Below are 15973 nucleotides of genomic sequence, written 5' to 3'. Positions count from 1 at the left end.
CACCTCTCCTGCTCCTTTTGTTTTTCTTATTTTAGTCTCATGTTTTTCCTCCAGGACTTCTTACAAGCTTTCTTATTTTGTTAATTTTGTTACATAGTTTACCCTGTTTTTCATACCAGAGTATGATACATGAGAGAAAATGCTGTCTTTTCTGATCCACCGTGGTATTTTTGGTGTCTAGTAGAATAACTGGTAAGAGTAGACATTCAATATATGTTTGATAAAGAAATGAATAAAAAATGTCATTTATTCATATTAAATTATGGTGCCGGTGTGTTTATTGAAATGTCTAATAAAGCTATCCTCTCAAAACCTCTGAGGAAGTTTTGTGAGCTGATTAAAAAAAAAAAACATACAATGCTACTTCAGATAAATTACTTTAAGTCCAGAAAGAAACTGTGTTTACTTGCTGCAGGTATCACATCTCCTTAGTTCACTGGAACACTGAAAAAAATGAAGAGCAATATAGTATATAGAAAGCACTCCATCTGAGCCCTGATTTTGCTGTATGCAGTCTTTGCATGATAAGCATTGACATTACAGTGATGAAGAGAGACAGACTTTTTGGCCTCATAGAGCTTATAGTCCCAATTTTTATTGGGATTTTCCTTCGAAGACTTTATCAGTTACCAAATTGGGCATCTTCCCGAGACATAAATTCCTCTATGAATGCCTGTGGTCATTTCTCAGTGAAGATCCTTAAGCATTTCTAGTCTAATATTTTAGGCTAGATATTTTAGATATTTAGATATTTTAGTCCATATTTTTCTTCAATGTTTGCCTTTGTCATCTTGTTCTAATGCTACCTGTTAAGTAAGGTTTTAATGGAAAGTCAGCATTCAGGGGAAAAATGGACTTTGAAAGAATGGAATTCTTATTTCTAGCATTTTGGGGAAAAATTATTTTGGTACAATTTTTTTGCATCAATATGTCCATATGTCCCCTTCCCCCCACATTGGTGTGAAGCACCTCCATTTCAAACAACCACAAAAATAAAACAAAAGCCACTTTATTTTTTACATTCTGAATGCTGTATGTATCCTGTACTTTAAATCTGTTGATACTGCAACATAGAAATTACTTATTATGATTTTATTTTCATGCCCTGTATTGAAAATAGAATATGCTAAACATATCATTATAAGAGTTAGTTATGAAAATGATTTTAAATTTATTATAGCCTCTAGGAATTTTGAGATATGAAAGATATTTTTATTCTTTAATAATTCTTTAACAATACACTCATTTTTTTTGCCTATCATGGTTTTCCCGCATCTTTCCACATATAATTTCTTATTTTCAGTATGTTACCAATATTGCTTATAAGCATTCCTCTTTTTACTTCATATTTGCTGTTGTTAGTCTGTGATTTTTAGATACCAGGTAACCAAGTATGTTACATTGCCCTTAGAGTAAGAGTAAATTCTTGAATGAAAGCATGAGATTCTTTTGTGCCTAAAGTATACACAATTAAAAACATCGATTTTGTTACACTGATTTTGGTTCTTTGGAGAACTTTGATCTACTTATTTTTTCTGGTAAAGTTGTATTCTGGAAGCAACCAAGTTTATTAGATAAATAAGTTCTATACAGGACGCATATAACTGTATTTTAGTTTTCTACTTCTCTTTGCTTGGTTTTTGTTCTGAATCATTTGAGATCAAAATTAGCACTAATACTTTTATTCTTATCTCATGTGAATGATTCCAAATAATGTTTGAGAAAGTGGTACATGAAACCAGGAATACACTCTCCTAGTAGTCCTCCAAATTAAGCAAATAATCTTTGCTTTGCATCTTTTTTGGATATATAAATAAAGGTAAAAAGAAAAAAAAAACCTCAGAACTTTTCAACAATGTGAATATACTTAATGCTACTGAACTGTATACTTAAAAATGGGTGAGATGGTAAATTTTATTTTATGTGTATTTTACTATAATTAAAAAAAAAAGAGAAAGGAAAGAGAAAATAAAAATAAAGGAAAAAGGAAAATGAAGAAAATAAAATCACTTGAAATTTGTCATGTCGTTCCACTCTAGGAAACACTCAAAAAAAACCCCAAACAAACAAAAGCCAGCACATTCCAGAGATATGTCAGCATTTGCCTCAGGAAGACAAAAATAAGGAAAAACAGAACTAATAATAAAAGCATGCAACCAAGACAACCCTAATTATTTAATTATGGAATTTAGAATAATGCTTTAACTACATTATTTTCAGAAACTAGCAAGACAGTAGCAATTATTTAACCATAATGTCCAGAATCACATTATTATAGTATTTCAGTGATGTTAGAAGCTTACAAAAAGCTGTACAATACATAAAATTTTAGAAAAATAAATAAGGACTTCTCTCTCATACAGGTTTAATGGGGGAATAACAATTGAAGTTTAAAAGGAGAGAAAACGGAGCACCTGGGTGGCTCAGTCGGTTAAGCGTCGGACTCTTGATTTCGGCGCAGCTAATGATCTCAGTTTGTGGGGTTCGAGCCCTACACTGGGCTCTGAGCTGATGGTGAGCGGCCTGCCCTGGATTGTCTGCCTCTCTCCTGCTCACTCTCTCTCTAGAAAGAGAACTCAAAATAAATAAATAAACATTAAAAAATAAATAAATAAAAGGAGAGAAAAAAGTTATTAGAAGAAGAGAGGGTGAAATTTTATTGCAGAACATTTAATCTTTTTAAAAAGTTTTTATTTAAATTCCAGTTAGTTAATTTATAGTGTAATGTTGGCTTCAGGAATAGAATCACTTACATATAACACCCAGTGCTCATCCCAACAAGTGCCCTCCTTAATGCCCATCACCCATTTAGCCCATCCCCCACCTGTCTCCCCTCCAGCAACCCTCAGTTGTTCTCTGTAGTTAATTCTTGATTCTTGCTGCCAGTAGGGGCATTAATGTTATAATAAGGAAAATCTTTAAAAAAAGATAAAAAGACAGTTAAATATAGAATTAGAAACAACTTTTTAAAAAAAGATTTTATTTTTAAGTAATCTCTATACCCAACATGGAGCTCAAACTCACAACTCTGAGATCAAGAGTCACATGCAGTACCCACTGAGCCAGCCAGGCACTCTGGAACAACTTTTGAAAGAGTTTGGGTCATATCAAAATAAAAAAAATTCCCTGTCCTACATTAAATCCTTTTTTAAAAACTTTTAATTTTCAAGTATTTCCAGACTTACAAAACTCTTACAAAAAATGTATAAAGAGTTCCTTTACCCATCTTCACTGTACAGTAATATCTTACATAATTGTAATACAATGATCAAAGCCTGGGAATTAACCCTGATTCATGGCTCTTTAATCTGTTCTAATTGGGCCATTTTCTCAGTAGTACTTTTTCATTTGTGATCTTGACATCTTGAAAGAGTACTAACCAGTATTTGGTAGAATAAATCTACTGCAAATTGAGTTTGTCTTATGTTATCTCATGTTAAAGTTGATACGCATTTTTGCCAAAAATAGTGGAGAAGTGATTTTGTGTCCTTCTTAATGCATCCTATCAGAAGACACTCTTTAACCTCTAACACCATAAAATGTTGCTGACTTGTACTGTATTTTCCTTAGCCCAACTCTGGTTACTTTTTTTTTTTGAAGAATGGTGTTTGAAAAACAAAATCTGGTGTTAGGTGTGTTCATTACATTAGGTAATCTTTCTTCTAGAAACTCTTAGTGGACAGAGGTTGGAAAGGTACACACACACACACACACACACACACACAAAGATAAGTATGTAAAATACATATATATATTACATACACACACATGCACATATACATCATACACATTTATATCCATTTCTAGATCTGTCTGTATTAAAAGCAACAACAGCAACAACTGAGTTTATACTGATAATCCATTTCTAATCCAAACCTACTTGGTTCATTCTAGCTTTCTCTCTTATCCTGTTTATAAATCTTTTCTCTGACAATGAGATAGCTGTCTCTCATACCAATACATTTGTTTATTTGCTAAATCCTAGATGACACGTAAGGTAGTTTCACAGTTCTTAATCTTATACTCCTATGAGAAACAAATTTATTACTTAGAGGACAGTTTTTGTGTCTCTGCTCTGGCAGTATATAGTAAAAGTACTATTTTACACAGATATATAGGTTAGTTATCTTAAATCCAATAAATTTAGTTATTTCATCGCAAATAGAAAAATTGCATTTTTGAGAAAGAAAAACACTGACGATTATTTATGTGAAAAAACAGTGAATATGCTTGAGTGGGACTGTAGCAATACCTTTCTTTTTGGTTTTTAATAATTCCACCTACTATAGTTTCTATATTAGGTAACTTTTTGACAAAATGTAAGCTTTAGTGGCCAAAATAACATTTTATGATTATTTTTAAAAATTTTTTTTCATGTAATTTACAAAGATGTTTTACAGATATTTTGGAAAACTGTGGAAGAAAGCAAGAAGACAATTTATATATTTTTAACATGTGCTTTTTTCTCAATGTGTAAGTAATAAATGCTCATTTTTAAGATTGATAAAGAAAAAACAGTATAGAAGCCAGCAAAAATCATTTACTATGTCATTATCTAGAGATAACTACTGTTAAAAATCTCAATGTACATCGTTTGCTTTTTTATATGGGTATATGAATAGCCATATGTATAGTGTTTAATCCTGCCTTTTTTACTTCTTATGGGCATTTTTATTGTCACTAAATATTCTTTTAAAAACGTGATTTTCAGTGGCTGAATATTTTTTCCATCAAATTTCATAATTTTTCTAGGTATCCTCCTAGTGTTCAGGATTTAGGTAGTTCCCAGCTTTTGTGCTCTTAATAAAAGGAACTTCATTGAATGCCTTGACCCTGTTATAAAACTTACATGTACTTGATGGTGAATGAAGGGTTAGTGCAATTAAAAGGTAGTAAATAGGGATGGCTAGGTGGCTCAGTTGGTTGAGCATCTGACTCTTGATTTGAACTCAGGTAATGATTTCGGGGTTGTGGGATTGTACCCTGAGTCCAGCTCTGCACTGACAGCACAGAGCCTGCTTGGGATTCTCTCTCTCCCTTTCTCTGCCCCTTCCTCTGTTGTGTGTGCATGTGTGCTCTCTTGATCTCTCTCAAAATGCATTAAAAAAACATAAAAAATGTAGCAAACAAGATGAAAAAGGTGGTTAGGACCTCTGGAGCAAAAATAAGTGGCAAGACTTGTGAATGAAGGGAAAAAACTGAGGAAAGTGGAAAAGACAAATTCACATTAGATGGAATATACAGGAAGATTATTCTGGACTGAGAGCATGGCTGGTAAAATGTATTAATGCTTACCACAAAGTGTCTGTGAAAGGAATTTGACCGAGTCTATCAGTTAGTATTTGCCGTGTAACAAACCACCTCAAAATTTAGTTGCTTATAACATTACACTTTAAAATACTTTCTCATACTTCTGTGTATTGGTGGGGCAGTTTTTCTTATCTGAGTTGGCTTGGGCTTGGATTGGACAGTCTAGGATGGCGTCAGTCACATATCTGCTTTAGAAGGGAAAGCTAGCATCTCTCCTCATGTGATTTCTCATCCCTCAATGAAGCTATCCTGGGTTTATTTACATAATGTCAGAGGTGTCCCTGCCTCTTTATGAGAGTGTCTTTGGTGTTCTCCCATAATGCCTGTGAAAGAGTAGGCAAAAATAAATCCGTAAATTGGTTGGTGGTCATTTGTTCATGGAATTGTTTTATTTCAGTTGTTTTAAGACTTTGGTCTTTGAACCACTTTTTGGAATCACCTTTGGAGCTTCTTAGGAAAAAAATCTGATATGTGAATGTCAGGTCTAAAACTTGACTCAGTAGGTTGCAGTGGGGTCTAAGAATCTTATTCAAAGTAAGTACCCTTAGGATTTTCTGTTGCAGGTAGGCTAGATTTTGAGAAAACTACTCTAGCTTATGATTCAGTGTATTACAAAAATATAGCGGAAATTCATGAAATACATATGGATGAGAGATGCACCAATTTAAAAATTGATATCCTGATTTGAAAAGAATGGGTTGTGTTCATTGCCTGCTTTTATTAAAAAATTTCTTCCCTCTTTTTCCCTTTGTTGTGGCTGGTTCTTCCATAGTTGTAAAATGGGTAGATTGAGAAAGCCTTGGATCTAGAGAGTGGAAGTGGTTCAGAAGTGAGTGAAAAGCAGGAGTCCAAACTCAAGAGCAAGACCAGAGGTCTGTTTGTTATTTTGGGGAAGTGCAGATGGATTAAAAACACCAAGAAATAATTTCAAAATCAAAATACGAACAAAAAGCAAACAGACTCATATGGATGAAGCTACTATTTTTTTAAATATTTATTTATTTTTGAGAGAGAGAGAGAAAAAGAGAGAGAGCAGGCACACATGAACAGAGGAGGGGTAGAGAGAGAGAGAGGGAGATAGAGAATCCCAAGTTGTTCCATGTTGAGGGTGGGTTCTGACACAGGGCTGGCTGCTTAACCTACTGAGCCACCCAGGTGCCCTGGATTAACCAAGGACTGCACAGTGTTCCAGATATGGCATACAGAAATGAGACGGAAAGAATAGATGATGGTTGGTAATCTAAGCATTAAAAATGCTAGATTAAGTTGTATAGGGAGATGTCAGGAATGCAGTTAGTGGGATATCAAGATACAGGGTTAGAAAATTCAGTAATTTGTGAAATGTAGTTCAGACTGGGGAGTTATCCAGTTCTGGAATATTAAGGTCAGAGTAGAATTAAAAGTAAGAATGGTTCTTGGTTCTGATTCAACAAATTACTGCCATATGTCCTCCTTTTTTAGGACCAGATTCTGACTTCCATGATTATAGAAGCATGGGAAAGAAAATGATCAGCATTGGGTTATTTGTCTAAGTTTTGTTTTAGGTTAATGACACTAATTACACAAGATATTAAATCAACCAAATACCACCTTTTCTTCTTTAATCAATTCTCTCTGCCCTTCTCCTTATGTCAAATAGGAACAGTCAATAATTTTATTTCTAGTGTGGCCAGTATTACTATTTATATTGAGTGTGGCCATTTTTTTTTACATGACTTATTTCAACTATGGGACCCTTCATTCCCTGAGGCCAGGAGCTTTATCTCTCTTACTTGTCCTTTGTAGGACACCCCACCTTGAACATAGGAGATGTAAAACAAATGTTTTCTTAATGAAGAAATTAGTGAATGAAGAGATTAGTTAATTTAAAAGGGAACTTTAAGCTTTGGAGCCTCAAAGACTCAGAGCTTAAACAGAAGATACTCAAAATGTATGAACTATTATTTGGTTATTCTCTTTAGTAATGTACCTGTTCAAGTCTTTTGCCCATTTTAAAATTGGATTGTCTGTCTTTTTTTGTTGATTTGTATTTATATATCCTAATATAAATCCCTTGTCAGATATGTATATAGCCAGTATGTTCTCTCATCTTGTGACTTGTTTGTTTTTTTCAATCTCCAAATGTAAGGGAGCATATATTGTATGATTCTGTTTTATGAAGTTCAAAAAGCAGGCAAAACTTAGCCATTATAGTAGAAGTCAGAACAGTACATACCCTTTGGTGTATGGGGGGAGTGGTAATGGCTGGGAAGATGCAAGAGGCTTATGTGGTATTAATAATATTTTACATTTTGATATGGATGGAGGCTCCATAGGCATATGCTTTTTAAAAATTAATTAAGCTGTACATTTATGATTTATGTACTATATGTTGTATCTCACAAAAAGTAAAAGTTAAAAAAAACTAACGATGTGAAAGAGGCTTTTAAAACATCTACTTTTAGACACTGTCAAAGGAGGGAAGGTTAAGTCATTTAAATGAGGAAAGAACACAGACTTATGCTTTTGTCAGTGAAGAAACTAAGGAAAGTGGAAAGGACAAATTCATACCAGATGGGATATACAGGAAGATTCTTCTGCACTAGGAGGATGGGTGGTAAAATGTATTGACTATTATCACAAAGTTTCTGTGAAAGGAATTTTACTGAGTCTATGAATTAGTTTTTGCCATGTAACAAATGTTTTTGATTTTTTTTGGTATGAAAAATATTATATCATTATGGATTTACATTATATGTTACTAGAATGAGGCAAGTTTTGTACTCCTTCTCTTCCTATTTTTTATTTTTATAGTTGAAAACATAAATATTTTCACCTAAATAAGTGGAAATTTTTATAGAGGTGTCCGTTTTTTAAGTTCTTTATCAGTCATATGTCAAAAATCAAATGGGGATATATTATTAAAATTATATTTCGGTTATCAACTTGTTAAGGATCTTCTTCAATTTCATTGTAAGCAGAGTTAGAAGTCACCTCTCTTGCAAAAGAATTTATTACTCAGTCATTAGTCATGTACTTTGTCAATAACATAAAGGTTTTCCCAAGCTTTTCAAGTGATTCCTATTACTTTTTTACAAAAAGGTACCTTGCTTTACTCAGTATACTAAGAAAGGGTTGGTGAAATAAAAATGTCATTCATTTTAATACATTTATGCCAGTGTGTATTTTTTGATAAAGTACTTTTTTCTTATAAAGTATCTTATATTTATTCCCATCAAAACTTGAGCTGTAGGGGCGCCTGGGTGGCTAAGTCAGTTAAGCGGCCGACTTCAGCTCAGGTCATGATCTCGCAGTTCATGAGTTCGAGCCCCGCATCGGACTCTGTGCTGACAGCTCAGAGCCTGGAGCCTGCTTCAGATTCTGTCTCCCTCTCTTTCTCTGTCCCTCCCCCACTCAAGCTCTGTCTCTCTCTGTCTCAAAAATAAATAAACATTAAAAAATCAAAAAAAAAAAAAACAAACCAAAAGTTGAGCTGTAGACTTAACTCTTTCAGTTCATGGACAATGTTCACCTTATAACATAACTGGAAAGTTCAGTTTCATTGTCAAATAGAACAGCCAAGGCAGACCATCACAGAATGTCTAACTTTGGTTTTTAATTTACATAACATTGTTATTTTTCTCATGATAACCATATCACTTCTGATTTTCAGAAGTGATTCTGATGGATAATGCAGGGATTGAGTCTTAGTATGAATTTGTCAGTAAGGTGGCTGCACTTTTAAAATTTTGTGCCTGTGTGCTCACAGGGCCGTCCCTCAGAAGCAGTGTCAAAAGGCAGTGAATGGACAAGATGTGATAGGCAACAAAAATTGTTTTCATTCATGCTGCCCTACTCAGAATTTATCTAAATTCAAATGATTCCAATGTGGGCCAAATTACTCTAATTTCACTCTTAGCCCTTAATGGAAATAGGTATAATAAATATAAGGAGAGACATAAGCTATACCATGTATATATTGTGCCTTGATTTAAGAAGACTTCCCAGATATCAGTATTTCAAACTATTCCTTTGGTGGGCACCACGGAAACTTATACTTCAGCACAGTGTATCATTGTGAGAGTCTAGATGACTAAAGACAAGTATGCTTTTTCTTTTCAAAGTGGGAGATGACTGATTATCAAAAGGCAAGTGGGAAAGGAAAATATGTTTGATTCCTGGACTGATTTCTCTAACAATAGGCTATTTATTTCCTGTTTGAAAGTAATGCATGTATATGTACAAATATACATACATATGTGTAACACGTATGAAAGCAAATTTGTTGGCCTTTTATTTTTAGTAGTTAAATTTGGCAGGTGAAAGACAGAGCTTTGTTATTTTACTGGGTTTTTAAAAAAATGCTTATTTATTTCTTTGAAGAAAGAGAAAGAGCAGGGGAGGGGCAGAGAGGGAGAGAGAATCCCAAGCAGGCTCTGTGCTGTTTATGAGGAGCCTGATGTGGGACTACAACTAATGAACTGGGACATCATGACCTGAGCCAAAACCAAGAGTTGGCCACTTAACTGACTGAGCCACCCAGGCACCCCTATTTTACTGTTTTTTTTTTAAATGGATGAGGAGGCATGAATTTACTTATATTTCCTTTAAAAAGTTTACCTGTCCTTTCAATTGGTAAAAAGATTTCATATTTTCAGAGCAGTTTTAGGTTCACATCAAAGTTGAGAGAAAGCTACAGAGATTTCCCATATACCCCTGCCCCCATACATACAAGCCTCTCCCATTATCAACACCCCCCACCAGAGTGTTACTTTTGTTACAATTGATGAACTTTCAGTGACACATCATTATCACTTAAAGACCTTAGTTTACATTATGGTTCATTTGGTGTTGTACATTCTATGAGTTTGGATAAACAAATAATGACATTAATTCACCATTCTAATATCATACAGAGTATTTTCACTGCCCTAAAAGTCCTCTGTGTCTTGTCTATTCATCCCTCCTCCCTCCCCCTATCCCTCCACTCCACAATTCCTGATCTTTTTACTATCTTCATAGTTTTGCCTCTCCTTTCAATTTTATATATGCCAGAAAATCATAGGACGTTATAATATTTCAACAGATCTGAAAGTTAGGAGAATGACTTGCAGAGTTAAAATTAAAAATCCAGTCTTTTCTGGAAAGGTTGCCTGCTGTCTAGCAAGAGATTAAGGTAGGAGAATTCATAGAAATAGAATCTCTTTGAAACTTAAATCAGGAAATCCAAAAGGCGTTGGGTATAGTACTTTGAAGAATTTAGGTTATGAATAAAAGAGAAAAGAGCAAGATGCAACTTTTGCCCTTTTTTTCATTTAAATTAAAACAAAGTCTTAATACCATGCTTAATTGGAGGAAAAGGAGGAGAAGAAAGTATCAGAAAGAGCCAATAAAATATTTGTATGAAATCACGAGCTATTAATTTAAATGCATGCTACTGGTTTTGAAAATATGCTACTTTAAAAATTATACAAGTTCATTTAAAAATTAAGAAAAGAGCATAAAGAATAAATAGGTACTATTCATAACTACATTTAGAAGCAGTATATTAATACCTTTTTTCAGCCATCTGTTCATGCATGTGTATTTTTGTACAGTTGAAAAAATATTGCATAATTAATGTGGCTTGTAACACTTGTCACTTTTATTGTTTTGTCATATAACTAAAAATTTCACAAACCTAATTTTAATGACTGTATAGTATTCCATCATGTCGATGTATCATAATTTAAATCATTCTCTAGAAGCTGGAAAAGGCAAGGCGGCATAGTATCTGCTGGAGCCTCCAGAAAGGAGTGCAACTTTACCAACACCTTGATTTTAGCTCAGTGAGACCTGTGTCAGACTTCTGACCTACAAATTATGCTCATAAATTTGTGTTGTGTTCGCTTACTATATTTATGTGGATTTGTTACAACAGCAGTAGCAAACTAATACATAGACAAACGCTTTTTTGTGATTCACTATGGGTCTGGAATATTAAAATCTTCCTTTATTCAAAACATTTTCCTTCATTATCATTCAAATTTCAAGTACTTTTTGCCAAAACACTAATTGAAATATTTACGACAATTAGTTTTTTCTCAACTGACCTTAATAATATTAAACAGATGTTTATTTATTAATGTCACTTTACATTTTTCATGCAAATTGTTTATGATTTTCATTTTATGTACTGATCAAAATCCATTATCTTTATTACTTTAGTTGCCATTTATAGAATTGGCCCACAGCCCCAATTTTATTCCTTTACATTTTTACTGCATGGAGTTGAAGACCAATATCTCAAAAAATATAGAGGAATACTAGTATTTTTCTCTTCCAGTGAATCAGCCCAAATATTTTTTTACATGAATTTTCTGTTTAAAAAGCCATGATATTTGGATCTCCTCAGGGTCTGAATTTCTTTGAAAGTCTATATTAAAAGACTTCTTTTCATTCAGTAAGCATCTGCTGAGTACTATAATATATGAAGTTTTTGATAAAATGTTGATGATACAGAGATAAGAGACCCATTTTCCCCTCTTAGGGATGTCATAGTTTTATCAAGTCAAATGCCAAAGAGTAGAATAATGGCAGGCTGGATCATGGTCAACTTGCAAAAGGAACACATAGGGAGCCCCTTCTATCTTTCTTATCTTTCCACTGTAAAACTTTAACTGATCAGCCCGTTTCCTCCCTGGTCCCACTATAGTACATTCATGAGACAGAAATCAGAATAATTCATTTAAACATGTCAAATCATTACACCCTTCAGCTCAAACCCCCCAGTGGCTCCTCAACTCACTCTGAGTAAATGCTGGAGTTCTCAAGGCCTGTGGGGTGAAAGGCCTCACATGTCTGCCTGTCTGTCATCACCATGTTGTCCCGATCACACAGCTCCAGGCATGAAGGCATCCTTTCTAGTTCCTAAAACATACTGAGCATGTTCCCACCTCAGGCTTTCTGTGCTTGAAGTTCTCTTAGTCTGAACCATTCTTCCCCTGAATATACACTTGGTTTGTTCCTTCACTTCCTTGGAATTACTACTTCGATGTTATTGTGTCATTAAGGCTTTCCCTGACCATCCTATTTAAGAGCAGTTACCCTATTGGTCAGGATGTCCTAGCATCCCTAGCATGCTTTATTTTTTTGCCATCCTGTATTTTATCTTTACTTATGTGTTTCATTATTCCCTGTGGCATATTAGGTGTTTTATGTATTCTCTTTCTCCGTCCATTAGGGGGTATCCCTGCTTCAGGAGGGATTCTAGTTAATGTGATCACTGTTGTATTTCCATGTGCAGACTAGTATTTGGCACATAGTAGGTCTCAAATATTTGTTGAATTAATGGTTGAATGAAGGGAATCTGATTCAATCTTAGGATGTCAAAAGTATTTTCTTGTGGAAGTTACCTGGGAAATTGGTTTTAAAAGATTACTAAGAGTGACTTTGAAGGGAGAAGAAAGGGTATTCTTAGCAGAAGAAAAGGCAGGCTGCAAAGTAAGATCTTCCGAAGTATTAGACTCTATTTTTTTTTCAATATATGAAGTTTATTGTCCAATTGGTTTCCATACTGAAGTATTAGACTCTAAATGGATTAAAGTTGTATCAAAGTTACTCAGCTCACTTCCAAGAGAAGTTGTAAATTGGCTTGTGTAAGTCTTATCTTCCCAACTCAGAAAAACAAATTCTATTACCAGTGGAAAGAAGAAGAACCCTGAAGATGGATAGAAAACTGCCTATCCAAGACAACAAAAGTACAGCAGTATTTTACAGGATGAATGAAAGCACTAAACCTGGTCATGCATGTTCCTAGTAGTATGGTTTTTATGTGTGAGAATCTTCCAGCACTGGAAACTTGGGCAAAGCTTTCCTTTTATTTGGGCAAAATATTTGTTCTGCTTCTGCCTCAGTGTTTCTGTTTTCAAATTTCAAAGTCACTTTTGGTGACAGCTCTACCTTAGGTTGACTTTCCTTATGTCTCATAGACTTTCAAATCTAGGGAATAGTAGAATATCTCAATAACTTATACAGAGGATAAAGGAGAGGGTATCTTTGTTTTTTTTTTTTTCTTTTTTTTTATATGAAATTTATTGACAAATTGGTTTCCATACAACATCCAGTGCTCATCCCAAAAGGTGCCCTCCTCAATACCCATCACCCACCCCCCCCTCCCTCCCACCCCCCATCAACCCTCAGTTTGTTCTCAGTTTTTAACAGTCTCTTATGCTTTGGCTCTCTCCCACTCTAACCTCTTTTTTTTTTTTTTCCCTTCCCCTCCCCCATGGGTTCCTGTTAAGTTTCTCAGGATCCACATAAGAGTGAAACCATATGGTATCTGTCTTTCTCTGTATGGCTTATTTCACTTAGAATCACACTCTCCAGTTCCATCCACGTTGCTACAAAAGGCCATATTTCATTTTTTCTCATTGCCACGTAATATTCCATTGTGTATATAAACCACAATTTCTTTATCCATTCATCAGTTGATGGACATTTAGGCTCTTTCCATAATTTGGCTATGTTGAGAGTGCTGCTATGAACATTGGAGTACAAGTGGCCCTATGCATCTGTACTCCTGTATCCCTTGGATAAATTCCTAGCAGTGCTATTGCTGGGTCATAGGGTAGGTCTATTTTTAATTTTCTGAGGAACCTCCACACTGCTTTCCAGAGCGGCTGCACCAATTTGCATTCCCACCAACAGTGCAAGAGGGTTCCCGATATGAGAGGGTATCTTTGAAAAGCAGTCATTGAAGGCTGAGAGTGATAGATGCAGTGTTAGATGATATATAGAATTACAGAAACCTAGTATGGTATAATAATTGCCTTAAAGATACTTACAATTTGATGAAAGGAGTAAAATGAATAATAAAGCCAGCGTTTACTGGGGACATACCGTATCCAGGCATGATGATAAGTAATTTCATAATTATTTAGTATCCATAGCAATCTTACTATTATGTTTATTTTACAGATGAAGAAAGTGAGGCATGGAGAGACTAAGTAACTTGCCCAAAGTTACAAAACTAAAAATTAGTAAAGCTAATACTTGAATCCAGATATGCTGACCTCCAAGATCATACATCATTTTTCCTGAAAACACAAAATTACATAGTTAGAAGAAAAGTATTAATAGAATTTCATGTGGGAATATATATAGGTATATTATAGAATATACTTATATATATACAGTCCAATAATACAATCGAGTAGGTAGGTATATGTATATGTGTGGATGTATATGTATATAAATATACACATATACACACACACACTTGCTTTTAATATTGGAGCAATTAAAAGCAAGTAAATTAGTCTTTGACCTTATGCATTTGGCTAAACTTAAATATCAAAATGAAGAAATTACCAATATTCCTCTGAATTTAACTATATTTTAGAGGATGAGTGGAAAGTTTTAATGATTTTATGAGACTTTTATTTTCCTAAGAAGTCAGAAAAATAAAAAAAAATTATTTCCCAAAGTGTGTTTACTTTTTTTGTTACTTTTACATCCTTAAGTAGTATCTGTTATTAAGGAATCTAATGTGTATAGTACTCTGGGTTGACATCTATCTTTTAAAATAAGCCACTTTATAAAAATTTGGCATTTAGGAAAGTGCATTAACTTTTTCAGGCCCCGTTTATTGCTCTGCTGGAGTAATTCATTGGTCTGTTATATATCCTGGAGTACTTTGCTGGCAAAGTGAAGAATGTCATCTATTAAAACTCCAGAGAATATGCTGGCTTCTGTAGAGGCATAATGACTTATTAGGAAAAAAAAAGAAAGAAAGAAACAACACAACTCTGGAGATTCTGCCCAAGGTTTTGCAAATAAGCCTCAGTGCCTCTGTAAAATCTTCATGTTTCTGAAATTCCTAAAAATTCAGTAAAATCTCATTAATTTGATGTTGGTATTTTAAAACTGGTGTTAATTTGAAGAGCAATTCCCAAGTCACCTAAATTATATTATCTGTACAAATATACAAGTTGAAAATTTGGCGCACTAGTGGTATGCCTCTAGAAACAGTTAATACCAAGCAACCACTTTCTTTCTTTCTTTCTTTCTTTCTTTCTTTCTTTCTTTCTTTCTTTCTTTCTTTCTTTCTTTCTTTCTTTCTTTCTTTCTCTTTCTTTCTTTCTTTCTTTCTTTCTTTCTTTCTTTCTTTCTTTCTTTCTTTCTTTCTTTCTTTCTTTCTTTCTTTCTTCTTTCTTCCAACTGTTTTTAAAACTCTGAAAACAGAGTTAACTCACAATTTGTAAAACACCTAACAAAAAGCAGAAAGGAAGAGGCTAAAGCATTGTTTACATTTTATTTTTTTCCTTGGACTCTTTTTTTCTAATCCCTTGTCAGATAGTAATTTGTGTCAATAGCAAATGGTTTGCCTAAGGGAGAATCTTGTTAGGTGCTTGCTTGGCTCACTGAAAATCAAATAATGTTGAATTTGTATATCTTTAATTGAAAGGTACTTCTCCTTGGTCTCTGTTATTTTAAATCATTAGAACTTTACTTTCCTAAGGTAGAAATAACACCAATGTATTTAATGGATGGAAAACAAACTTCAGTTTTATTTTATAAAATCAACTTTTAATCTTTTATTTTTTTTTATACCAAGATCTTTTCCTTCTGCCGCGTTCTAGTCATGGCACCTGAATGAGCCAATGAACTCCAACTCAAGGAGCCTCGGTCCTCTTTGAATCTT

This window comes from Felis catus, chromosome A1, assembly GCF_018350175.1.
Source record: "Felis catus isolate Fca126 chromosome A1, F.catus_Fca126_mat1.0, whole genome shotgun sequence".
In the NCBI taxonomy this organism is placed as follows: Eukaryota; Metazoa; Chordata; class Mammalia; order Carnivora; family Felidae; genus Felis; species Felis catus.
This window is presented reverse-complemented; position numbering follows the sequence as displayed.